This window comes from Lepisma saccharinum, chromosome 2 (genome assembly GCF_977018435.1).
Source record: "Lepisma saccharinum chromosome 2, izLepSacc3.1, whole genome shotgun sequence".
In the NCBI taxonomy this organism is placed as follows: Eukaryota; Metazoa; Arthropoda; class Insecta; order Zygentoma; family Lepismatidae; genus Lepisma; species Lepisma saccharinum.
In genome coordinates, this window is record NC_139230.1 from 93,053,968 (window position 1) to 93,078,807 (window position 24,840).

The window sequence follows — 24,840 nt, forward strand, 5'->3', positions numbered from 1 at the left end:
TTTTGGCTAGAATTTCGATTTTTTTTATATATATTGTTCCTAACACATGTATTTAACAGAAATGTTTTTTTGCATTTTTTTTTTGTCTTCGTGAAAATGGAGGGGTAAATGCAGGAAAGGGACTTCTCTTTTGCGTCTCTTTTCAAGGTCAAATTTTTACGGACAACGGAAGACCGACTTTGTTGTTCTAAAGCAATGCTTTTCACTCCCTCCTGTTAACTGCATTCGAAGGAAGCTTGTTTATCAGTATCCCATGTCAAAATGAAAGTTTTCCGTGAGGGCGCAAGCAAGGGGTGGGGGGAGGGGGAAGACTGGTTGTTGAATCTGCGTTGTGAGAATGGAATTTCGAAGCGCGCTGAAGGAAAATTTTGTTTTTTTAGCACAAGTGTCCACAAGTTGCAACAGAGGTTACCCTGCATTGTCTAAAAATAGAATTTCAAGCAGCTGCAAGAATTGGCGCTCCTTTTTCACTGCATTCTAGCTTTTCGTCCGTGAATGTTGTGCGTAGGTGTCGTTTTGTGCCCAAGTGCGAGGACATTTTTTGGGTGAAGTGACAATTTTTTAAAATAATTTTTGGGAGTTTTCTCCCTTCCCCCTCCATATATACGCCAAATTTGCATAAATTTTGCATTTTTTTCGGGGGCAGGGGGGAAACACCATTTTTTTAAAGAAAAGTATTTTTGAGGGGGTTTCCCCCTTTCCCCCTCCATATGTATGCCGAATGTGCATAAATTATATATCGTCTGAATCTGTGATTCGTTCTGCGTACAAAGGTATATCTTTCATATCTCTAGGGCATTTAGTTTCTGAGCTATAGTCATTTCAATGTAACTCTGCATTTTGAAGCTTGAATCAGTAGCATGCCGACCATTCCTTTTGGGGGTACAACTCAAGTTACATTGGTCATATGATGATAATGCAAATATTTTTGTGTTCCTTACATGTCAGCGATAATTTCTATGTGCATTTTGAACTTTTCATATCCTTTTTTTCGAGGGGGCAGGGGGAAGGAGAAACGCCATTTTTTTAAAAAAAAAAAGTATTTTCAGGGGATTTCCCCCCTTTTCCCCTCCATATATATGCCGAATGTGCATAAATTATATATCTTCTGAATCTGTGATTCATTCTGCGTACAACGGTATATCGTTCATATCTCCAGGGCAAATAGTCTCTGAGCTAAAGTCATTTCAAGGTACCGCTGCATTTTGAAGCTTGAATCACTGGTGTGCTGACCATTCCTTTTGGAGGTACAACTCAAGTTACATTGGTCATAAGATAATAATGCAAATATTTTTGTGTTCCTTACATGTCAGCAATCATTTCCATGCGCATGTCGACACTGTCATGTACTTTTTTTGGGGGGAGGGCGGGGGGAACCAATTTTTTTTCCCCAAAATTTTGGAATTTTGAGAGTTAGCTCCCCTCCCCACCACCACATATACGCAGAATTTGCATAAATTTCATATAGTCTGAATATCTGGTTCATTCCGCGTACAACGGTATATCACTCATCTCTCTAGGGCAATTAGTCTCCGATCTACACTCATTTAATTGAAACTCTGCATTTTGCTCAAAATCAGCTTGGGCACCAAGGGGGTTACATGTGAAAATGGCCTTGGGTTCCAAAAGGTTAATAGAAAGCAACCCAAATAATATTAAAAATTACATGGTAGCACATCATGAAAGGTTGTTTCACAGTAGAGCAGTCAGTACAAATCATACAGTGTGTGTTTAAAAAGGTCTATAAGAATGTTAAATTTCATCTGGTGAACTTATACTCAGTTATCTTTCATTTCTTCATTCACACATATTGAAGCACAGATATTTGTGATGCATGTATTTGTACAATGTAACACTGAGATGAGAGTATTACAAAATGTTGATCGGTGTTGACCAGTAACCTTCTTCATGTGGTGAGACATTTTATATAATTATAATTTTACTTATTTTACACACTGGAGAGGCTACACAAGGTGGCACCGGTATATTCTGAGACATTTAATGGCTCCCAGTAAGGAATAATTAAACATCTTGCCTTTTGTGCAATTAGTCCTAGGATTGATCTCGGAAGGCCTTCCAAAATATTAGTATTGATCTAGCACCATTAGGATAATTTAAAGAAATCAAAGTGGATTACTGACTAGAAAGCTACATACTAGCTATAATGGGACTCAATACATCGACTAAGTTTTACACAACGAAACACTGCCTTCTGTTTATGAGCAAAGATAAAATCACTTATCAGACATAAGCACAGATTTGTATGGGGCCCAAAGCAAAGAATACCAAAGAAGCTGTTTCCACTTAGTGTGTATTATTATTAGAGATTGAATCAGTACTATATTGGTACCAACCATAGACATATATCAGTGTACCAGTTTATTGGTGAAATTACTGATAATTTTACCAATTCGATACATCTACAAATATTAGGGACCGGACAGATTAATTGATACTCTATCATTATCAGCCGATATGGGCATATTGGTGTATTAGTTTATCGGTAAAATTACTGATGATTTTACCAATCTGATAGCTATAAATATATTATTCCAATTGCAAGTAAAGCATCACATGCAATGGTTAATATAAAGGTTTGTATTGTTCTGGGTTTGAATTTGAATGTATACTGCAGTAAAACCATGCCAGAATACATCTTGAAATGAGGAAAATGAAAGTTAAAATTAAGCACATTAATAACCCGTGGTGGAACAGTCCATTGGGGGGCTGGGCTTACCTACCGACTGCCGGCCTCACTCCCACCCCCCAGTTGTTGTTGTATGTTTCATGACTGGGTTACGGTAGTCATATGTAGCTCCCCAATTTCCACACGATGGTGGGTGGCCACCGGTCCCATACACTGGCCGAAATCTCAGGAGAAAAGTTGTTACGCTTTCCCCAGGAGACTCAAACCTGCGTGTGTCCCATAGCCGGAGCCCAAAGCATGATGCCTTAGACGACATGGCCATGGTGTGGGACAATAAAGTACATGGAGAGCTTTATTAACAAATTCTACCTCAAATAATGCAGAGACATTATTATGAACCTCTTCCCTCTGAATCTGGAAGCCTCTGAAATCCAGATAGTAAAATTTCCAAATCCAGATTTAAAATGTTCTGGAATCCAGATAATAATCCCTAATACTTGTCGCAAGTTTCGAAGTCTATACTATAAGCTACATGTACAGCATGTTGCAACATGAACTGTAACAGTTTCAGGGTGGCTACTCTAGGACCATGATAAAATTTGGTATGTTTGACGAAGTCACATAGTAAGGTAAATCTGGTTTAACTTTTAGTGGTCTATTGGTCCATATATGTACCAGCATCATGTGACAGCAGCAATTGACACATCATTTGCCCAAAACTATAGATGACATTTTAGCTGTCTTTTCGTCTATTTATATACACATTATGAAGTTATGACATACTCAAATTACAATGTAATATGACTATTGGATGTATGTAATATGTATATCAATATGAACTTTTAAAATACAGTTCTTTTTATTTACACAGAAATGTTTTTTTTAAAAACTGTAGAATGAGAACTATTCACCGTAGTGAGTTGTCATTTGTTGCAATTTGGTTGGAATGGCTTATTTATGATTTCTGCACACTAAATTACAAAAACATTGAAATCATTAAGATAAATTGCACGTGTTTTTATTTTTGTTTTTTATATTATTATTTTTATTATTTTGAGCATGCATACAACTACTTTTTACTTGAGCTGAGCCGAAACCACTTTGATCCAATAGCGATGCCGATACTTTTACAGATTCCAACTGATATCGATACCAATACTTGAAAATTGCAATAATAAAAATTTGATCAAAATATTGATCAACATTGGTGTGTAAACATTCCTCTACAATTGCATACATCAATTTACCAAGAAATTTGCTTTACAATGTTCAAGAATTACATCAGAATATTAAAATAGACGTTATGAAATCACAAAATGCAGTTTTCCTTGCAAAATTCTTGCAAAATAAGGAGAAAGTTTGAATTTTGTATAATTTCCAGGATAATTGGACTCCACAAAAATGTCCGCCAGGGGTCCCTTCCCGGCCTGGGCATGGATGTCTGTGAGTGTCCATTCATCAATTTCATCATATCATCACTCATCCCCATCTTCGCAAATTGCCAAAAGGGGCACAAGAAGTGAAGTAAAATAACAGCAAATCAATCAATCCGTGCAAGTGTTCTGTGGCATTTTTGCAGACCCTGTGGAAAACTAATATGCTGGAAAGTATCAGCTGGTATCGGTAGATGAATTCCAATCGATACTTGATGATACCGATACCACTGGTATCAGCAGATGCCGATACATCCGCATTGGTATTGGCTCAGCCCTACTTCTTACAGTCAAAAAATGGTAAAAGTATAGGGTGACAATATGTCCCATTTTGACTGGGATAGTCCAGTTTCAGAAGCATGTCCCAGTCGTCCCATTGATATTATTAAAGAAACACTATTTGTCCCATTTTATAAAAGTCTAGGTGTTAGCTTGAAATTTGAGAAATTTCATTCTAAAAAAAATGATGCAATTTTTAAACTAGCGTCATAGTAAAACAGCTGTACCGCATTTCAAAGACTTCATAACAATCAAAATGCTTGTCGTTGATAACGTTCTAGCAGACAGTATTTTACTGTTAGCTTGCATCGTGGGTTGTATTAGTTTGTGTGTGTGTGTTCTGTTATTTGTATTGAGGTGAATAAGCCTCATCAAGAAGCATACATGTAGTTTCAATACGGAAATGTAAGAAGAATTCAAAGTCCTGCGTCCTGATGGAAACTCAAAATACAAATCTCAAGTTGTGTGTCAGATATGTGGGGTAAGTTTCTCGGAAAGTTTTATGGACGATTGGTGAATAATGTTGTTCTCAAGAAGAATGGCTGTTCTGATAAATACTTGTGTAGGACTAACATAAAAGGTTAATTGCAAGAGAACAGAAACACTATGTAAACCATACTGAGATTATAATAATTATTACCTTTTTATATAATTTATGTTTATGATGTATCAATCATGTGATCCATACTTTAATGAATATAATAATAATGACATTAATGTTATAACTTGGCCTAACCGATTTTTAATGAGGGTACGGGGTAAACTGACCTACTCGGGATGTGCAGTTTTCATGCCAAAATATTATGGTCACCCTATGAAAGTAGTATGTCATTCATGTTCCACTTGGCACATTTTACCCTGCAACCACATAGCATGTATGTATATTTAATGATTACAGTTTTCTCTCAGATAATGATCGATTTTATGTTATGTTATGTTAAGATATAATAGTGTTTAGGGCTGCTAGGTTTGGTTTTGTTACCTTTTTCATATGATTTTTCTTTCCACTTTTTGAGTATGCATATAACTGGTTTCTTTCATGAATAAAAAAACAGTGAAAGTAGTCCAAGATAGGAGTATTTTCTTTATTACACAGGCCATATTTGGGATCAAATATCATGGTTATTTGTGGTTTCTGTGCCCTCAGTTACCAGCCAGAGATATAGCAGGAAGCAGTGACAGGGCACTCCACTGTCATTTACCTCAATTTTAACCTAACTTGCCTTCCCACATTTTAAACTTTGACTATTCTTGTCTTAACTCGTGGTGAAACCTTGGCAAAACTGGACTTCAGTTTCTTAGTGAAATGATGGCATGCCTCAAAAAATTTTATGTTTCCTAAATCATTGAAATATATCGAGCATGTAGTGCTGTGCAAACACAGTTGTATTTTGGGAATGTAGTTTCGTTCATATGTAAAGTTGTACATTCTTTTAGAGTTTCCTGAATAAATGCAGTTTATCTTGATTATGTCAGTGTTTACATCACATGACAAGAGTAAAAAAAAATCAACGTAATTCTCAAAGGTGTTCAGTACGTAATTGTCAAGAGCTGTCAGGCACAGTTAGAAGAAGATTGGGAAAAAGGGGGTAATTTACACAAGAAATCCCCTTTGGGGTATTGGCAGCCACTTGTGGCTCCTGCATTACATCAAAGTGAATAGAAAAAATCTAGCTCCTATCCTGCTTTTCTTGAGTATTTCAGTGATTTTTTTTTTTAATGTACAAGCACTGAAAGCAACTGTGTTACAGCCAAGTTACAGAGTAGGAATTTAGAAGGGTTGGAAAGCCAATGTACATGGCATGTGAGATGCAGCGTACATTACAGAAAGAAAGTGCCAAAGACAGTAATTTTTTTAATGAATGAAGCAGTAACTCTTAGGGAGATTACAGACCAAAGCAAGAAGTGATAATATGTCACTTGAGGATTTCACCAATCAAGTGCAGCCTTGTGCAACCTGTCAGGTTACTGTTGATTGGCTTGTTCCCAAGAGATACATTTCGAATGTCACTTTGGTCTGAAATCTCCCTTACATACAATGTCCCTACATAATGGAAAACATAGATAGCAGTTCCCTGTGAAGCACATGGACTGTGTATGAGTAATAAATATTTTGGAAACAAACTGATCATGATGTTCGCAACACTAACATCACCTGTGGAGCAAATATAACATCTTGTTTCATCCATATACATACATGTAATGTGCACATGCTATTTACAACTTTAATTAGTACACTCCAAAGCAGGGATGTAGTAATAATAACAACAATAATAAAAAATATCTAGAAAATATATATTATTTATAATAATTGGAGCCGAGTTGATACTGATACCGACATATTGGCATCGGCCAATACAAACGGTATCAGTAAGTATTGGTTTAATTTTTGTCACCAACACCAATTATTTTTAATGGCTAGAAGAGTGGCCAAGAGCAAAAACTTATCTCAACATTTGTTGTTTTCAAAGGTTCATTCACCCTTCCTTGTTACAGGTTGGGAGGCCAGCACACGGAGTTCCACAGCTTTTTCTACAAATGCTGGTTAAACCCCCACCCTTCTGGGGAGCAGATAACATGATCAAAATCATGGGTAAAGTGAAAGCTGAACCAAAACGTGACCATGAAGGCATTAACTATCTGGTAAACACTATGTGGAAATAAAAGAAACCAATCATTGACAATTCATGCTTAAAAACTCATGGGAATAAGTGAGGTGGACATTTTTTAAACCAGCAATACTATTATGCCATGCTAGTGCCGGTTCAGGTGATTGCAAAGTTGTTGGGAAAGAGGGATGAAGGTCGCTGTGAAATTAGTTTTGTTTTATGACTGCATTCAAGTGGGAAATGGATTCAGCAATTTCTTCTTGTAAGTCTTTTGTGTAACTGCTGGTGTCAGCCAAGTGACGGTTATTTATTTCCGCCGAGATTAAATTGGCATCATTCGGCTTTGAATGACAGTACCAAAGATGATTTATGCACTCCTACTTATAATATCTTTAAAATATTAATCATGAAATTTACTTTCATCAACTGGACCTAACATCATTTTTTTGTTATTCAATAAATATTCAATTTTTTACTTTGACAATTTCCTTGCGAGGACAGTTGTTTTTATGCAAATTCTAGTGATCTTAACTAAACATAAGCTAGATGATGAATATTTGCTATTGTATCTCTAATTTTATAGTGTCTTTTTACTATTTGTGTAATAATAACAACAACAATATTAATTAACTTACATATTATTACAAAAAGACCTATATATTATATTAGTGTACTAATTATAAACATTTACACTGGAACCCCGATTTAACGTTCCTCGATTTTACATTTTCTTCCGCATTTTAAGTTTTCTCAGTTTGGTTCCCTGAAAAACATAAAATCAAAGTTCCACTGTAGATTATTGGCTCAGAGTCCCACCCCCAATATATTTCTAGAGTCGTTTTCACGTTCAGAAGACACAATGGGCTCTTATGGGCAATGCTTTTCTTATGGGAAATACGAGCGCGCTGTTGTGAAATTTCTGGATTTACAAATTTAGCTTAAGTAAAATCGGTACCTGCAGTTTTGCAGGAAATTTTGAAGAATGCGATGGTGAACACAAAAAACTGGTAACTTGCTTACATAATTTTAGATAAATTAAAAACGCAAATTTTCTGTGAAAACACAATTTTTACATTGTTTTCATTCCTAACGTTGAAACATGCCGTAAAATTGAAGCATTCATTATTAAAAAAATTAACACTGTTTTTTAATTGTCATAGGTGACGGTGGTACTCAGAATTTATCAATACTTTAAAGCATATTTGCATTAAAAAATATTCAAATAAAGTATGTGGAGATTTTTTATATTCGTGCAACAGAAAATGTCGTCGCTGGCCATTATTTGTTCTGTAATTCCAAGTAAAAACTTCCAGTGACAAAGTTGTGGAGAAAATAATGAAATTATTTTTTATAACCACTCAAAGGTTCCCAGAAATATTTCTTCCATGCATTTGGAGTTTCTTTTTAACCCGAACCGCGCGCGAAGTAAGGAGACGTTGTCTGGCCATCTTTTGCTGACTCACCGCAGCATTCCGGCTAATCACCACCAAGTTTTCCAGTTGTTATTTTATTTCCATTCAGTAAAAATATGAACTTCATGGAGTTTGTTATAATAGAATTGAAATTACTTAAATTTAATAATTGACAATTATTTCCAATGCTGCTGTTGTGAGCAACATTAGTGCTGTTTTTGTTTACTGTCGACATTAATACTGAAATGAAGATCACCTTTCAGTTTCCAACGTACACATAAATTCATAGACACCATATTAACCTTTGAAAGGCTTTCCAACACGTGGCAAAATATGGGGTTTCAAGATAGAAATATGACATGCCTTGCTTGAGTCATTCATGTCTTATCAGTTCACGTGGGCCATAACTCAATTGTTTGTTTGGGTTGCAACTTGAATCTAACCCATGTGCCAGGTTCCCCTTACTTGAGTGAGAGATCTGCTTTGGTCTGTTTAGACTTTTTCCCTCTCTCGAAAAAGTGTTTTCAGTTGTGCGAGCTCTCAGTAATTTTTACTTTTTTAAGTGATTTCTGAAGTGTCATATCCGTGCATTACACTCGTGTGTGTAGTGATCGCAATGGATCATAGTAAAATGGGTAACTGTAACGTTCACAGTATAATATTAATATTAATAATTACATATAATTATCATTATATATACAAAATATGTAACACCTTCATTGTGAAGGAAGGTCATCATTTCCCGGTGACATGAGCTAGCGCTGTATTGGCAACACTGTGCGGTTTCTCCATAAGCGCCGTTGTGTCTTCTGAACGTGAAAACGACTTTAGATACGTGCCTGGTGATGTGATGAGATGAGATAATATGACTCAGAAACTAGCCTTCGTTATTTTATACTGAAGTTATGCAAGTATTGGTATCGGCAAATGGTGGTGTCCGCTCAGTCCTAATAATAATAAAGTAAAGTGCTCCCCTGTGCTTTGCACTATTCCATGAAGGTGTATAGGAAGTGTAGAGTTAGGGTCCCACACTTTCTTGACCACAACCAAAGGTGGGGGGTGATGTAATCAGCACACCTCTCCCCCCCCTCAGAGTTTCCTACATTTACCCAATAACAGGTGGGAAAAATCCTGGTTCTCCCCCACTGGGGATTGAACCCAGGTCTCTTGCATGGTAGTCTTGTGCTTTTGTAGTCCTTCACCTGAACCTCACATGTTGCAATCCAATTTTGTATGTTTATTACATCCAGAATATTTCTCTGTATGACAAATGTGATTTTCACATGCGAAAATATTTTTCACGTGTGTTTTGAACATGTTCATGCAGAATTATCAACATGTACATGTACTGTCTATTTTTCTCTCCAGACCATGGATAGACACTGGCCATCCTTTCTAACATTGTTTTTACAGTTTAAAACAGTGGGCCAATTTCAGGCATTTTACAGTGCCTGCCTGACATTTGACTGCCTGACAATGTGCCTGATTTTTCACTAGGGATTGCATAATACTAAAAGAAAATTTAAAAAATGTTAAAATAATTATTTTTTTGAATAAACTATTTAATCCTTAAAAGCACAATGGTGGCATGAGAGGCCCAGAAAATATGAAATATTTCATATTTTTTATTCTTGTGAAACATTGAAACATTGTGACATCTTCGATTGGACATCTGTTCACATTTTGCTGCCACTTTCGTAATTTTTCAATTTAAGTTCATTGAATATATTCAGATTTGAAAATTTCTACCTAAAAGCACATTGTCGGCTTGTCAGGTCCCTTCAAGTTTAACTGCTGCAAAATACAGTTTTATATTTTCTCAGACTGATGTATCTCGCCAAATTTATTTATTGCATGTTGTTGCTCAAGTTTACTGGTCAAATGCATGGCCTAAATATCCGTTTGTGTGTGATTCTAGTTCTGAGTTTCACTGAGTAGAAATGGCGAGCATACACGTGCAAAAGGCAAACAGGGTGGTGGGCACTTGCTTAAAAAGGTAAAGTTCCCTGTGTATACAGCACCATGCGATGAAGGTGCATTTAGTGGAGATTAGCCATTTTGGAGGTGATTTGATCAGCACCATGTTCCAGTCACCGTTATCACCCCCTCTCCCAGGTACCCATTGATTTGAGGCTGAGTGAGGCACTTGCATTTCTCATGAATATGTTGGATGTTGCAGCATTATACCAGGTGAGTTTTTTAGCTTGACACAATGAAATATCTCGAAGTACGCATCTGATCAAAAAAAAAAGTTCTGAATGAAATTTGTCCATCACGAAGGGGCTCATCCAATGATGCCAAACTCCACCCCCCATCCCACTTCCTGGGGGTGGGGTGAGGGGAAACTTTAAAATCTCAAATGGGAACCCCCATTTTGTATTGCAGATTAGGATTCTCCAGACAAAAATACATAGGTTTTGTCTTAAACTTGTTTGTGGATTTGAGATAAATGGCGCTGTAATCGCAAAAATGAAAGATTGCGGAAATGGTAAAAAATGCTTTTCATCGCAAAGTGACGTGAGGCATGTTGAATAAGAAACTGCATTTAGCATAACCCAGAAACGACGACGTGGACGTAGCAGTATTCTGTTCCCATCGGGGTGCTTTTTTAAGGTGAGTCCCCTCACCTCTCACCATTGGGGTGCTTGTTTTAGGTGAGTCCCCTCACCTCTCACCATCGGGGTGCTTGTTTTAGGTGAGTCCCCTCGCCTCTCACCATCGGGGTGCTTGTTTTTAATAATCATTTTACAGTAAGTGCTCGAAAATGTCACCACCCAATTCGATACACTGATTTATCCGCACTTGGAATGATTGGACACAATTGAGAAGCGTGCCCGGTGTAATCTTTCGACATGCATTGGTGATTCGCTCAATCATGTTCTCACGCGTTGTTGGCAGTTCATTATAAACTTCACTCTTCACGTAGCCCCACAAATAAAAGTCAGGCGAAGTAAGATCTGGCGATCTTGCAGGCCAAGACACTGGACCACCTCTTCCGATTCACAGACGGTTGTACACGCGATCTAATACTTGCCGTGCTGCAATGGAATAATGTGCTGGACAACTGTCGTGTTGAAACCACATTCTTTGTCGCACGTCTAAGGGAAGGTCTGCATGCAATACTGAAGTTTGTTCTGCAAGAAGTTTCGATATTTCTCACCATTTTAGTTCCCATCGATAAAATATGGACCAATAAGTTTATCGCCAATTATTCCACACCAAACATTTACATTCCAAGGGCGCTGATGTTCAACTTGGCGTAACCAATGCGGGTTTTCGACACTCCAATAATGCATGTTGTGTCGATTAATCGTACTGTGGTTTGTAAAAGTCGACTCGTCAGAGAACAAAACTCGGGTAAAAAATTCGGCTCTCGTTGTATTTGCTGAAGCGCCCATTGACAGAATGTCACTCGGTTCTGAAAATCATCGCCATGAATTTCTTGATGCAATGAAAAAACTCACCCGGTATATTCTTTATATGCATCATGATTCACAGTGGAATATAAAGGTGACATATCATCATAGAATTTTCATCAAGGACCTGGTTTATGAGTTGATAAAGCCACTAATAATAAGAACAGCATTCAAATCTGAAGAAAACTGTAAGGGAAAGTCTAATCCGGTGTGGAGTAAATTGCCTATCTGGCTTACCACCAAAAACTACAGCAACTAAAAGAAAAAGCTGCCACATATGCCCTCACTCCTTGGATAGACAGTAAAAAGTGGTGGCGTAATTGTGAAAATAACATATGTTACGAGCACATGTTTGTAGGCTGTGAAATTTGCATTAGACTGGCACAATGAAAACCTGGACAAAATGTATAATAATTATTGGGACATGTGGTTTTGTTTTAGATTGATTGATTTTGTTTATTTTTACTTTGCTTTTCTGCCACTTTTGGCTAATTGTGAAGATGGGGATGAATGGACACACACAAACACCCATGCTCAGGCCGGCATTCAAACCCAGGACCCCTGGTACCGTAGTGTGATGTGTTAACTAGTGGCCAGCTAGTTTTTGTTTTAGAACTTGTGGGTCTAAGTGAATATGAGTAAAATTATTTGTCAAATTTGCAACTGCCGCCCTTCCTAAACCTTGTACTACGAGGCTTGTTCGGAAAGTAAAGATACAAACACATTTGCACATTAGGGGAAAAATGTGTACCAAAGTTGGCGACACTGGCAGTAACCGTGATCCATACGACGAGGATTGGGAGTGAGTCATCAGTGCTGCACTGAGTCTTGTGCGAGGAACACGTATTGGAAATGGCAGTGGCGATACCGAATCCCGCCAAATGCGAAGTGTGCGCCGTGATCAGGTTTTTGCAGGCACAAGGAAAGCGTCCATCGGAGATCCACCGAGAAATTGTGACTGTGTACAGGAACGTAACGAATCGTCAAAATGTGGTGAAATGGTGCCGTGCCTTCACAGAAGGTCGACGTGATGTTCATGATGAAGAGAGAAGTGGGAGGCCATCCGACCTTCGCAATCATATTGAAGCAGAGGTGCATGCAAATAGGCAGGTGACAATTCGAGAATTGTGTGTGATGTTTCCTGACAGTTCGAAAACCACTATTCATGAAGTTGTGAGTGGGTTAGGGTACAGAAGCTGTGTGCACGCTGGGTACCAAAACATTTGACTGACAAACAGAAAACCAAATTACTGGGATATGCACTGCACTTTCTTACTCGCTACATAGAAGAGGGAGATGCATTCCTGGACTCCATTGAGACAGGTGATGAAACATGGGTGTTCCACCATACGCCTGAATCCAAGCAGCAGTCCCTGCAGTGGCGCCATACCCATTCTCCAAAAGCCAAAAAATTCTAAACCTCAATTTCAACCTGCAAGCTGATGGCAACCGTTTTCTGGGATCGCCACGGCATCCTGCTGGTGGAATTCACACCGCCTGGAAGAACGATTAATGCTGAAACATACTGCCAGACTTTGAAACATCTTCGACGTGCAATTCAAAACAAACTGAGAGGCATGTTGTCAAGTGGAAGCCGATTTATTCATGACAATGCCCGCAGCGAATGTCACCAAGGATCTGCTTGCACAGTTTCAATGAGAGGTCCTTCACCATCTGCCATACAGGCCCGACCTTGCACCCAGTGACTACCACCTGTTCCTGTACCTCAAGAAAACTCTTGGTGGAAAACACTTTGCCGATGATGATGAAGTCAGGGAAGAAGTCACAACTTGGTTCCAGATGCAGGCGGCGGATTTCTACGATTCAGGGATACAAAAACTTGTTCCGCATCTGAACAAATGTTTGGACAATGATGGCACTTATGTGGAGAAATAGCCTCTGTATCAGTGTATCAAGAGTCACTTTAGTTGCGAGCAATAAATTTCTTTTATATCTTATTTTTGGTTTGTATCTTTACTTTCCGGGACAAGCCTCGTATATTACAGGGCTCTTATTAAAAACTTAAAGCTCGAGTGATGTTCTAACACTGCTGAGATGTGTTTCTTAATCTATTAAAATGTAGCATAGGCAAATATGAGAATAACTTAAAAGTTCTAAGAAGATACAAAAAATTGGTATTTTATCCATCTTGCAAATACGAGCATAATTTTAAGTTCTTAGAAGATAAGAAAAATTGGTCTTTCATCTACCTTCAAACATGGTGACTGAATTTTCTCAAATGGAAAGTGAGGCCAATGCTCCAACGTATTTTGCAACTGTAGAAAATGCAACTTGAAATTTCTAAATTTTTTTTAGCAGTTAATAGTTACAATGTTTGTAATTTTGCCACAAATCCTTCTTGTAAACTACAAAATACAATTTCAAAACTTTGTATTTCAAAATTTTGGGCTGGTAAATTCTCTAAAATTGCTGAGTTTAGTTCCTTACACACTGAAAATGTATTGCAGATAGTTTTGAATTTAAAAAAAATGTACAGCATGGTTTAGAGAATGCAACATAGGAAAATTTCAGTTTTTCATCTGATACCTTGAAACATGTTTTTCAATTTCACTCACATGCAATACCATCGCAGTCTCTTGAGTTTTATAGCTGCAGAAAGAATTTTATCTAAATGATTCTAAATTTACTGTGGTTATAACGGTCACGTAATGGATGACTTGTCCCTCTTTGCCTCCCAGCCCTCTCCATGCAGACTGTGATGTGCCACTATAGCTACCTCACATGAGAAAGTAATTGATAACTGAAAATAAAATATAAGCTATGTTAAACCATATTCTGAAAATATGTACTTATTTTTCTGTAACAATCCATTTTCAGCATAGTTTGAGAAAAATGCCTGATAAAGAACACTTGACTCGTACCACTTTAATTATGTAGAATATTACAAGATCTAAGTTTTTTATTACATGTTTTCTCAAACTGTGTTCCTGTCAACTTTAAAAAAATGCCAATTACTCCCTTTCTCACTCCATTGTTTCTAAATCTGTGTGAGTACCCAAAAAAGTGCACGTTACACACAAATACAGTTATTGCTTACTATGACATCTTCATATGCCACTCTCTTGTGCCCACTTACCAGTGTGCAAGAACATTTTCTTCCACAAACAAAATTAAGGTTTGAGTATTTGTTTCAAGTCCACTTTATGCATGGATAGGTTAATCAGGACTGGACCTACAGTTTACAGTGGGATCTGAACAACTATGTGACTCCCCAAGACCTCCTGATTACAAGGTGACTGGGGCACCTTCATTACAAGGTGATAACTAAATTAAGGATTAAGGCACAGGTACTGTGTGTGTGAAATAGTAGGTCCTTCGATAATCCAAATGACTTTTCCTGATTCACTTTACCAAACTACTGATTGGCTACTCTATAAGCCCATAGTGTCCTACAAGTGTGCAAATATTTGCTCATACTAGTTCAATAGTTCTTCATGAAAAATAAATAAATAAAAGAAAAGTAAATTTTTAGAAAAGGATTATGAAATACTAAAAAGAAGCATTATAGGTGCCAATAACTACCTTACTTGAATTGAATTGTTGTTTTAAGTCCACTTTATGCACAGATAGACTAATCAGGATGGGACCTACAGTTTAAAGTGGGATTTAACCACCATGCTGTGCCTCCACTGGGTATCGAACCTGGGACTCATTGATTACAAGGTGACAATGTTACTACTATGTTGTTGGGGAGGCCAATACATTTGTCTAGCAGTAAGTTAGGCAGTGAAGGTAATAAAATTTGGAGTTATATGACTCCCATACTCTAATAATAGTGCATCAGATGTTCTTTTTTCTTTAGTCAGAATTTTGGTAATTCTTGAATCATGGTTGGCCTGGGTGAGCCCAGCCCAGTTTTCCCCAAGCATTTTTTCTTCTTCAGAAAACCCACCTCGAAAAAAATCCACCAAAAAAAAACACTCAAAGTGTGGGTTTCTTCAGAAAATGTTGTAAATTATTGCTTTCAATAATTGTGAGGTTCTAGAATTGTCTACAGTTTGAGAAAACTTGTAAAATAAAAGTTAAGCGGAGCTTATAATACTCAAAATAATTAACGTGATACAAGTCAGTGGGTTTTATCATGATATTTTCCTCAAATCATGTTAGAAATGGACTTTTAACAGAAACAATATGAACATGCATAAAAGAATCAAAAAATCAAAAGGGTCTGAAAAATTTACATAAAACATTTAATGAACAAAGCTTATAATTTTCAAATGTGGTAGCACTTTAGATATCAGTCACTTCTGTTTGTGGGCAAGCCACATAGTTTCCCTGTGATGATCAACTTTTACAATAACTTTTTCCATATATAAAACATTACATATGTGATAACTACTCCACCACGGATGCCTAATAAAACAACCACAACTATCAAGTATTAGTATAGTATTGCAATGCGCAACCCTGGGAACAGATCTATTAAGGTGAGGAGATACAGTTACGCACCATGTGTGCATTTATTTGAATAGCGTCGGAATGGGCAATGCTACTGAAGAAAAACGTGGGGGTACAAGAGAGGATGAATTTCTCCACATGTGGCAGGTATAATTTGTTTGCAGTGAAGAGTGAAAAAGTTGAGAGCAGTAGTGGCAAGTAATTAGGGGAGTTTCTTTATCTGTGCCTTCACTGCCCCTGTTATGGGCTTCTATAGAAATCTGTAACTCTTGAAGTCATCACACGCAAAAGATCAACAGCTTCCAAGTTTTGGAAATGAAGGGGAGGTTTATTTTGCTTCGGCTGGGGGTGGAATGTATGATATATACTACAGTGCATTTTTCCTTGGGCAATATAAATAGCTGTATCATCAAAAGTAGTATGGAGTGTGTAGTAAGGGATGATTTCAGTAGCAGTCAATTAACACTTCAAGAGATGTTTTAAAAGATATAGAAAAATGTGGTATTTGTATGATATTTCTAAATTTTATGTAAATTAACAACCCCTCCCCCACATGCACACATAATTTACCTTCATTTACCCTTAAGATCAATTCTAGCTACGGGCCTGGTCAACACACACAATCATGATTAAATTGGGAAGCTACGAATGAGTAGCATAACCCAGTCATTAAAACCTACGATGACGACTGGGGGTTTGTCGTGCTGACCCTACATCACCCTGTAACTGGTTGGTTGATCTCCCACCTCAAAGTAGGATCAGGTGCAAGTGCGGCCGCCAGTCTGTAGGCAGGCTTTGTCTCTCAATTGTCTGTTGCGGCATGGGTTATGTATGATTTTAGTTTAATCATTTCAAAGGTGTGAGACCTTGATTGTCAATTCTTAACTATGTTCACATAAAATATTAAATAGTTCTTGATTCAGGGAACTAAAACAATACAAATTGAATGTTCTAATATTACTATCAGGGAAAAATGTATTTCATTTTTAAAATATATATTTAACCCTTAACAGGAAGTATGATTTTTATTACGTAATTGGAAGTATGTGTCTGACAGACACGGAACGCCGAAACTTTGGTTTCCTTGGCAAAGTATTACATAGATTTATTCTTATAATCTAATATTATAAAATTTATTTCAAAATACATACACAACGCAAGTGCTACGTAAGAAAGAATAACTATTATTGAGAAAAACTTTTCTTTTTTTTATGAAAATGAAATTTTCACACACTTCAAATGAAATACACTTTTTTTTGTGAACAAAAGTTTTCTTGAAAGTACTGAGCAAGTTTGAAATTTACGTGCTTCTGTCAACCAGAACATCCTCGATTGTTTTTTCAGCTCACTCCTCAAATTATGAACCTTCAACCTCCTTTCAAGATGAGGTCTCATGAGGTTCATGGCTAGTTCTTTCACAAATCTGTATCTGGAAATACTTGGGCTGTTTTTAAAACATAAGTACAGAATGCAGCTATTTACTGTACTTATATTTACTAACGTGAAAAATATTGCTAAAGGCCACCGCCGACATCTTCTATTAGAAGAATAATTGGCACACTTTTGATCCAGTGTATCCACACCCCCTTTAGTGCTATTATAAAACGCAATAATTTCTGGTTTCCTTGTCTCTTCATCCAATTCTTTCGAGTGATGTATACTGGATACTAAAATTACAGCTTTCTTTTTTTGGGGGACAAATGACAATAGCGTGACGTTTTCTTTAAAGCCATAAAGACAAGACTCAACTTCTCTGTTACCAGAAGGCAAGAATTCCTGGGGAAGAAAACACCGTACAATGAAGACGAGCAACATTTAGCAAGAAGTGACAAAATGGAACGCAAAAGGAAATGTAGTATTTGTCCTTATCAGAAGAATAGGAACACAGCATATAAGTGCGTCAAATGTGACAAATGTGACAATTTTTAAAACCTTGGCGCAAAAATTGGGTTCACCCAGTTTAGCTACATCGCTTAGTTTCCTTTTCCTAGATGTAGAAGGTCCTTCCTCCATTATAACTAAGTTCTAATCATCAACATCAATAATACTTGTGTGTAAGAAAACTACACTACTGGAAGTATGTGTCCACGGGACATGCAAAAAAACTTACGTTATTGGAAGTATGTGCCTCTCAGACACGGTAGGTTACAAAAAAGGTCTTATCAGCTAACACACAAGCGCGACCGACAACAATGAATCACACCACCAAACTAAGAAAAAAAAATTATGAAGGTATTGAGGAGCTCGTTTCACAGAAACATCCAGGGTTGCCAGCACAACGAAAAGAAAAACCATGCGTGTCTGTCAGACACATACTTCCTGTTAAGGGATATTTATAAACATAACCTGAAAAAAACCAATAAAACCCAGTTTTGCCCAGGTTTTTTTTTTTGGGTTTTCTGAAAAAACCGAGCCGAGTTGGGTTTTTTCAAAGAAACCCAGGCAAAATGCTAACTGTGTCTTGAATTCATGCTTAATATGCTTTGTTCCTGAACTTGAACTTTCTCCACTGGTATCTCCCACAGCATTGTTATAATCATGGTCATTTCCACTGTTTTCCTGTGGTTTTTCATGAAACTTACGAATTTCAAAATAGAACTGCTGTGACATTTTTGCAATAAAAAAGGTAAGAATTTACTGTGTAATTAGTTTACTAGTTATTATATTCACTAAATATGCAGTCGTACTTACGTATATGCACATAATATTTGGGGGTAACGTGTTTAAATTGCACATTGAGTTGTAGAACTTGTAAAATAACGCTGTTAATTATCGCGATGATTCGCCATAAAGAAACATAGCAACCATGTTTGATGATGTGAAGAAATGACGATCAACGTCCGTTCCACTGTCTACAGCATTGTGATGCTGTTCAGAGCGATTCTCTTTGGTTCACAGCATTGGTCGTGGAAGAATGGCAGAGGAATGAAAAGATTGTTAATGTGCTACAGCTATATAAGTGGAGTGTAGAAGAGGATGGTCGTGGTTTGGTTAACAAATTGATGGAATTTGGTGTTCTGCTGAAGGAGGGTAGTTACATGTGTCCACGTGGGCAAACTTTGAAATTGTACAGAAACCATGTGTGTATTGTTAAGAGCATGTGGAATGCAGATTTTAATTAGAGGCAAGTTTGAAAACTGTGATTCAGTTCCTTTGATTAAAAATCTCTTCACCAGTTACATGCTACAAAAGTGTAGAACCATGGACGTATGTATAGGTCACGCACCATTTGCAAATAGCCCCACGCACCATTCACAGGCAGGTTAGGTTAGGCAGACACAGTTAAAATTTGGGGTTGTAGAACCATGCATGCATAGGTCACGCACCATTGGCGAATAGCACCATGGACCATTCACAGGAAGGTTAGGTTAGGTTAGGCAAACCTAGTTAAAATTTGGGGTTGTAGAACCATGCACGAATAGGTCACGCACCATTGGTGAATAGCCCCACGCACCATTCACAGTAAGGTTAGGTTAGGCAAACATAGTTAAAATTTGTGGTTGAAGTATATAAGGAATATGTATGTATATTTCGTTGTGAAACAATAGATCTTGCGATAAATAATAAGCAATTCTACATTGTTGGTTGAGATCATGGACCCCCTTATTTTCAGATTTCTAGACGTGACACCCAAATTTTAATTTCAGATTCGTGGTTGTGAGGCCTAAATTAGTGAGTATGAGAAATATTTAAAAAAATTGGAGAATATCTCTATATTGTAAATTCGCTCCGAAAAAAAAAGTATTTATACATGCTTGTGCACCTGCAGCCAACATCAAATAAATGAAACTTAAAGTAACTCTTCTAAGAATCCAACGCTTCCTTAACTGTTGTCCCACTCACTCCTGTGTAAAATGTCCATGACCTATTCCTTAAATTCAATTAGCCAACTTAATAGTTTTCAAAATATGAGTGACAAACTCACCAATTACGATCTCCAAGCCTAGATCACTTTCATACACATTTCTTTTTTGCTGACAGAGTAACCAACTCCAAGTAACCTCACAGTAAGAGGGTTAGTATCTCTGCCCAACTGACAGATGTGCAGCTTCTGCTGACAAGAGTAACAAACTCCAAGTAACACCACAGTAAGAGGGTTAGTATCTCTGCTAAACTGACCAATGTGCAGCTTATTTTTCAATAAGATGCTGTCTGTGCTTTAAATAAAGAAACAGCAACAAGAAAAATAGTTGCCAATGCAACAACTCTTAGCTATGAAGATAACAATGCTTGTAATAAACAATTAGTAATAAACAATTCTGAAACCATGGTAAACATTGGGCATCACATGATGTCTGGCAAGTGCTTTTTGTGTGTCTCAAACTGAAATTTGGGCACAAAATACATGCAAGATCACATTAGTGTGAGGCCTGGTTAGGTATATGTTGTTTTGTTGCAAGAGCACTGAATTAGGTATGTATGTCCTACTGTCATAGTATTCCTTACTGTGTGCAAAATAGGATGGATGGAATTTTTTAATGCATTTTTTCATGAAATTTTATTTTTAAAATACTTTTTAGTTTCTTTATAAAACCAAAGTAGTGAAAGTTTCTAAAAAAAACAGTCCTTTGTGGTACGTAAATTCAATGAACTAGGATACATAGGAGGGTTGGCATTTTGACTGGTTTTTTTTCGAAAAAGCCAACCCAGGTGGGTTCTTTTTTTTTTCAGATAAAACCCAAAAAACCAGGCAAAACTGGGTTTCCTTGGGTTTTTTTCAGGTTATGTTTATAAATATATATATTTTAAAAATGAAATAAATGTTTCCCTCATACGTAGTAATTTATTGGAACATTCCATTTGTATTGTATTATTTCACTGAATCAAAAACTATTTAATATTTTCTGTTAACATAGTTAAGAATTGACAATCAAGGTCTCACACCTTTGAAATGATTAAGGGGAGGAGTTGCAGTTATGCACAAATTGTGCATTTATTTCAATATCGCCCGAATGGGCAATGAAAAAAATAAAAAAAAAAAAAAACCTGGGTGTATCCAAGAGTATGAATTTCTCTCCTTGTTGCAAGTGGAATGTTGATTATTAAGCTGGACATGATGTTTGAAAAATACGATCAGAATTTTCGGAATCCCATGTATTCCATATGGGGAATCAACTTCAACATCAAGTTACGGCTAATCAAATGGAAGTTTCAACTTTTCCGCTGGTCAAATGCATCTTCAACCTGCCCTCTTCCTGTTGATATATTTTTCTATTCCATCGGCAGTTTGTTATTCCCAAGAGAGCAAATCAAATAATACTCCCATAAGCCCAATGCATTTTTCCTTGCATTCTACGGCCATCCTGGCAGTATTGCCAAACCTGATGCGCATAAAAGAGCTAAATTTCACCTTAATTGGAGTTGAAACTGACTTTCAAGAGGCTAGATTTACGAAGGCTGGATAAAGTGCTTCCTAGCGTAATGTTAGTCAAAGGGGTGGGGTGCTGCTATTACGTTAACTCTAAATTGCTGACAATTTATTCTTAGTTTTCACCATCTAGATCCGACAGCATCACCCATCTCAATAATCCACCAATGGTAGTATGAAATTGAAAATAAAGGATTCCCTGATAACAATATAATGTCAATTTCACGTCAACATGGCGCTATAAAAAAAGTAGCTGGGGATATAAGAGGGGGTGGGGTGATGCAACCAATATAACAATATTACATCGAGTGCAAAATGTATAATCATGGCAAAAGTTGGTCTATGTGGGACGGAACCATCATAGTGGGGCACAGGGGCAGGCACCCCAGTTCACAGCCAAACGAGTGCACGAAAGAGTCAGATCTGGCTCTAAGAGAGCTAAGTTGGCAACACTGCCACGGGGAAAGGACTTGGAAAGAGCTCCGTGGAAACTGTTCCGCAGGCCCTTAAACTAAAAACATACATACTCCGTGCCGCAACAGACCATTGAGGGGCCAAGCCTACCTACCGACTGCCGGCCACACTCCTACCTGATCCTACTCTGAAGTGGGGGATCATCCAACCAGTTACAGGGTGGCATGTGGTCAGCACGACGAACCTCCAGTCGTTGTTGTAGGTTTTCATGACCGGGTTAGGCATCAAGTCATTATTTGTATTAATATTGTTCTAAATGAAATGATGTATATCTTAATTATAACCCTATTGAGATAATAAATAATAATAAAATAATTTGTAGTTCCCCAATTTAATCATGTTGGTTAGTGTTCACCAGTCTCATACACAGGCCAAAATCTCAGGGAAAAAACTGTTACATCCCCCCCCCCCCCCCAGGAAACTCGAACTTGCACACATCCCGTAGCCCATCCCGTAGCCGCAGCCCAAAGCATGATGCCTTAGACTGCACACAGTGTGGGACAAATGTTTAAATTATCTAAAATACTATGTTTTGAAATATTTGACCAACACAGTTTGATTCTACTCTTCCTGGATGGCGTAACAGTTAATAGATCTGTGATCAGTTCCCAGGGTTGCACATTGCAATACTATATTAATATTTGATAGCTATGGTGGTTTAGTTGACCTCTGTGGCAGAGTGGTTAACACAGCAAGCTGCAATGCCAGGGGTCTCAGGTTCGAATTCTGGTTCAGACGTGGATGTTTGTGTTTGTCCCAATGAGGATACAGAGAAAATTGAAGTTTGTGAAAATTGAGAGTATAGAGAGAAAACAGAGGGGATACTACTGCTTAGAGGTATTACTTTTATTACAAATGTAAAAAAAAAGTCGACAGGCTGTCTGACTGCCATGCAGGAGACCCAGGTTCAAATCTTGGGGTGGGTGATCTAAGGTCTGAATTTTTCCAGCCTTGTCCTTGGATCAAGCAGCTCTGGGACTTGCCTAGCTTCAAATCAATGGGTCCCAGGGGGTAAAGGCAGCTGGAGTTTGGTTGTGATAACATCATCTCCAAAATGGCCAATAGAGAATATTCTGGCCCTACCACCATATCTCCTGAATGTGCCTTCATGGCTTGGTGCTATATGCACGGGGAACTTTACCTTTACCTACTATACCACACACGATAACTGCACACTCGCTTTTAAATCTGTTTCAATACAGTTTGTTCATATCACGGTTGGTGTTTTCCCATTATTGTGCATGTTTCAAAAATATCTCCTCTGTGTATTAACCATGCCAAAATTATAAGGCTGCCATATTTAATTGTCTTGGCTGATATCATCCAAATGGAATACTGTCCGTATTCATCCTCCAAAATATCTGGTTGCTATGAAAATTACAGTTCCCATGGACAAAACATTAGTGACCCCATTTTGGCCCCCAACATACATATGCACTATATTTAAAAAAAAAAAAAAAATCATTGTCAAGCCATAGCTCAAGAAATGCCCTAAAATATTTCTCTCTTTTCTTAATGTCCAAAAATGTAGTTTAGGCAGATATTTGAAAGTGGCATCAGAATTTGGAGCTACCTCAGAATATGAAAAATCAATTTTTCATCCATCTCTTGAAATGCTTTCAACAAATGCAAATGCAAAATAAAACCATTTCCTGGGTGTATTTAGTTGAGACATGAATTTCAGCTTAAAAAAACTAAATTTGCTACAGATATTGTGGTCTCATAATTGGTGTCACTCCCCCACCCTTCCTAAACCACACACTATATTCAAGAGTTTTTATTAAAAACTGCAAGCTCCAGTAATGTCCTAACATTGTCTCAGTGTAAGGCATTGGAAAGAAAACAGAACATTTGCACACAAGTTTGATAAATGAAATGAATCATTTGAAAGAGTTTGACTTAATTATACCACAATTAACTTTATTCTACTTTCACTACATTTCAATAAAATGTACTCAATTCTCCTTTCTAATGTTTTATACATGGAAAAATTTATTGTAAAAGTTGATCGTCACAGGTGAAACTACGTGGTGGCTTTCTCACATATGGAGGAAGTGACTGATATCTAAAGTGCTACCACATTTGAAAATTATAAGCTTTGTTTGCTGAATGTTTTATCTAAATATTTCAGACCCTTTTGATTTTTGTTTCTTGGATATATGTTCATATTATTTCTGTTCAAAGTCCATTTCTAGCATGATTTAAGAAAAATATACTGGAAAAAAAAAACACTGTGACTTGTCACATTAATTGAGTATTATAAGCTTGGCTAAGGCTTTATTTTACTAGTTTTCTCAAACATCTTAAAAATAACACATTTTGAGTGGGTTTTTTGGTGGGTTTTTCTGGGGGAAAAAACTGCATGGGGAAAACTGGGCTGGGCTCACCCAGGCCAACCCTGATACATAGCCATTGCTAGAATATAGGAATAATTGGAAACACTACTTTTTGGCTATTCTGTAATGCACATTATTTTTTTTAATGATAAACTAAGGAGTAATTTTCAACTATACTTATACAAATTGTAGGTACTTGGGATTAATGTGGAGGCTGTTGGGGCTCCCCTTCAAGATATTTATTTAATAAATTTCTTTCTTCTTCTCATTGTGCCTGTATCAAGATGGAATGTCAACATTGCACTTCCTGTGAACATCCTAGCCATCCAACCCAAAATACAACAAATCTCAACTCTCTGCAGTGAATAATTCTCACGCTATGAATTTTTAAAAACATTTCCGTGCCTTTGAAAAGCCCATGCATTAATCAAGAATAAGAATTGTTTT

General features: G+C 37.2%; 1 protein-coding gene across 4 annotated transcripts in view; it reads right to left on the minus strand.

Annotated features, from left to right (window-relative positions):
- Positions 1-24,840, minus strand: part of Nipped-B (Nipped-B cohesin loading factor) — a 293,544-nt gene that overhangs the window by 132,558 nt on the left and 136,146 nt on the right. The gene's annotated exons all lie outside the window — the stretch shown is intronic.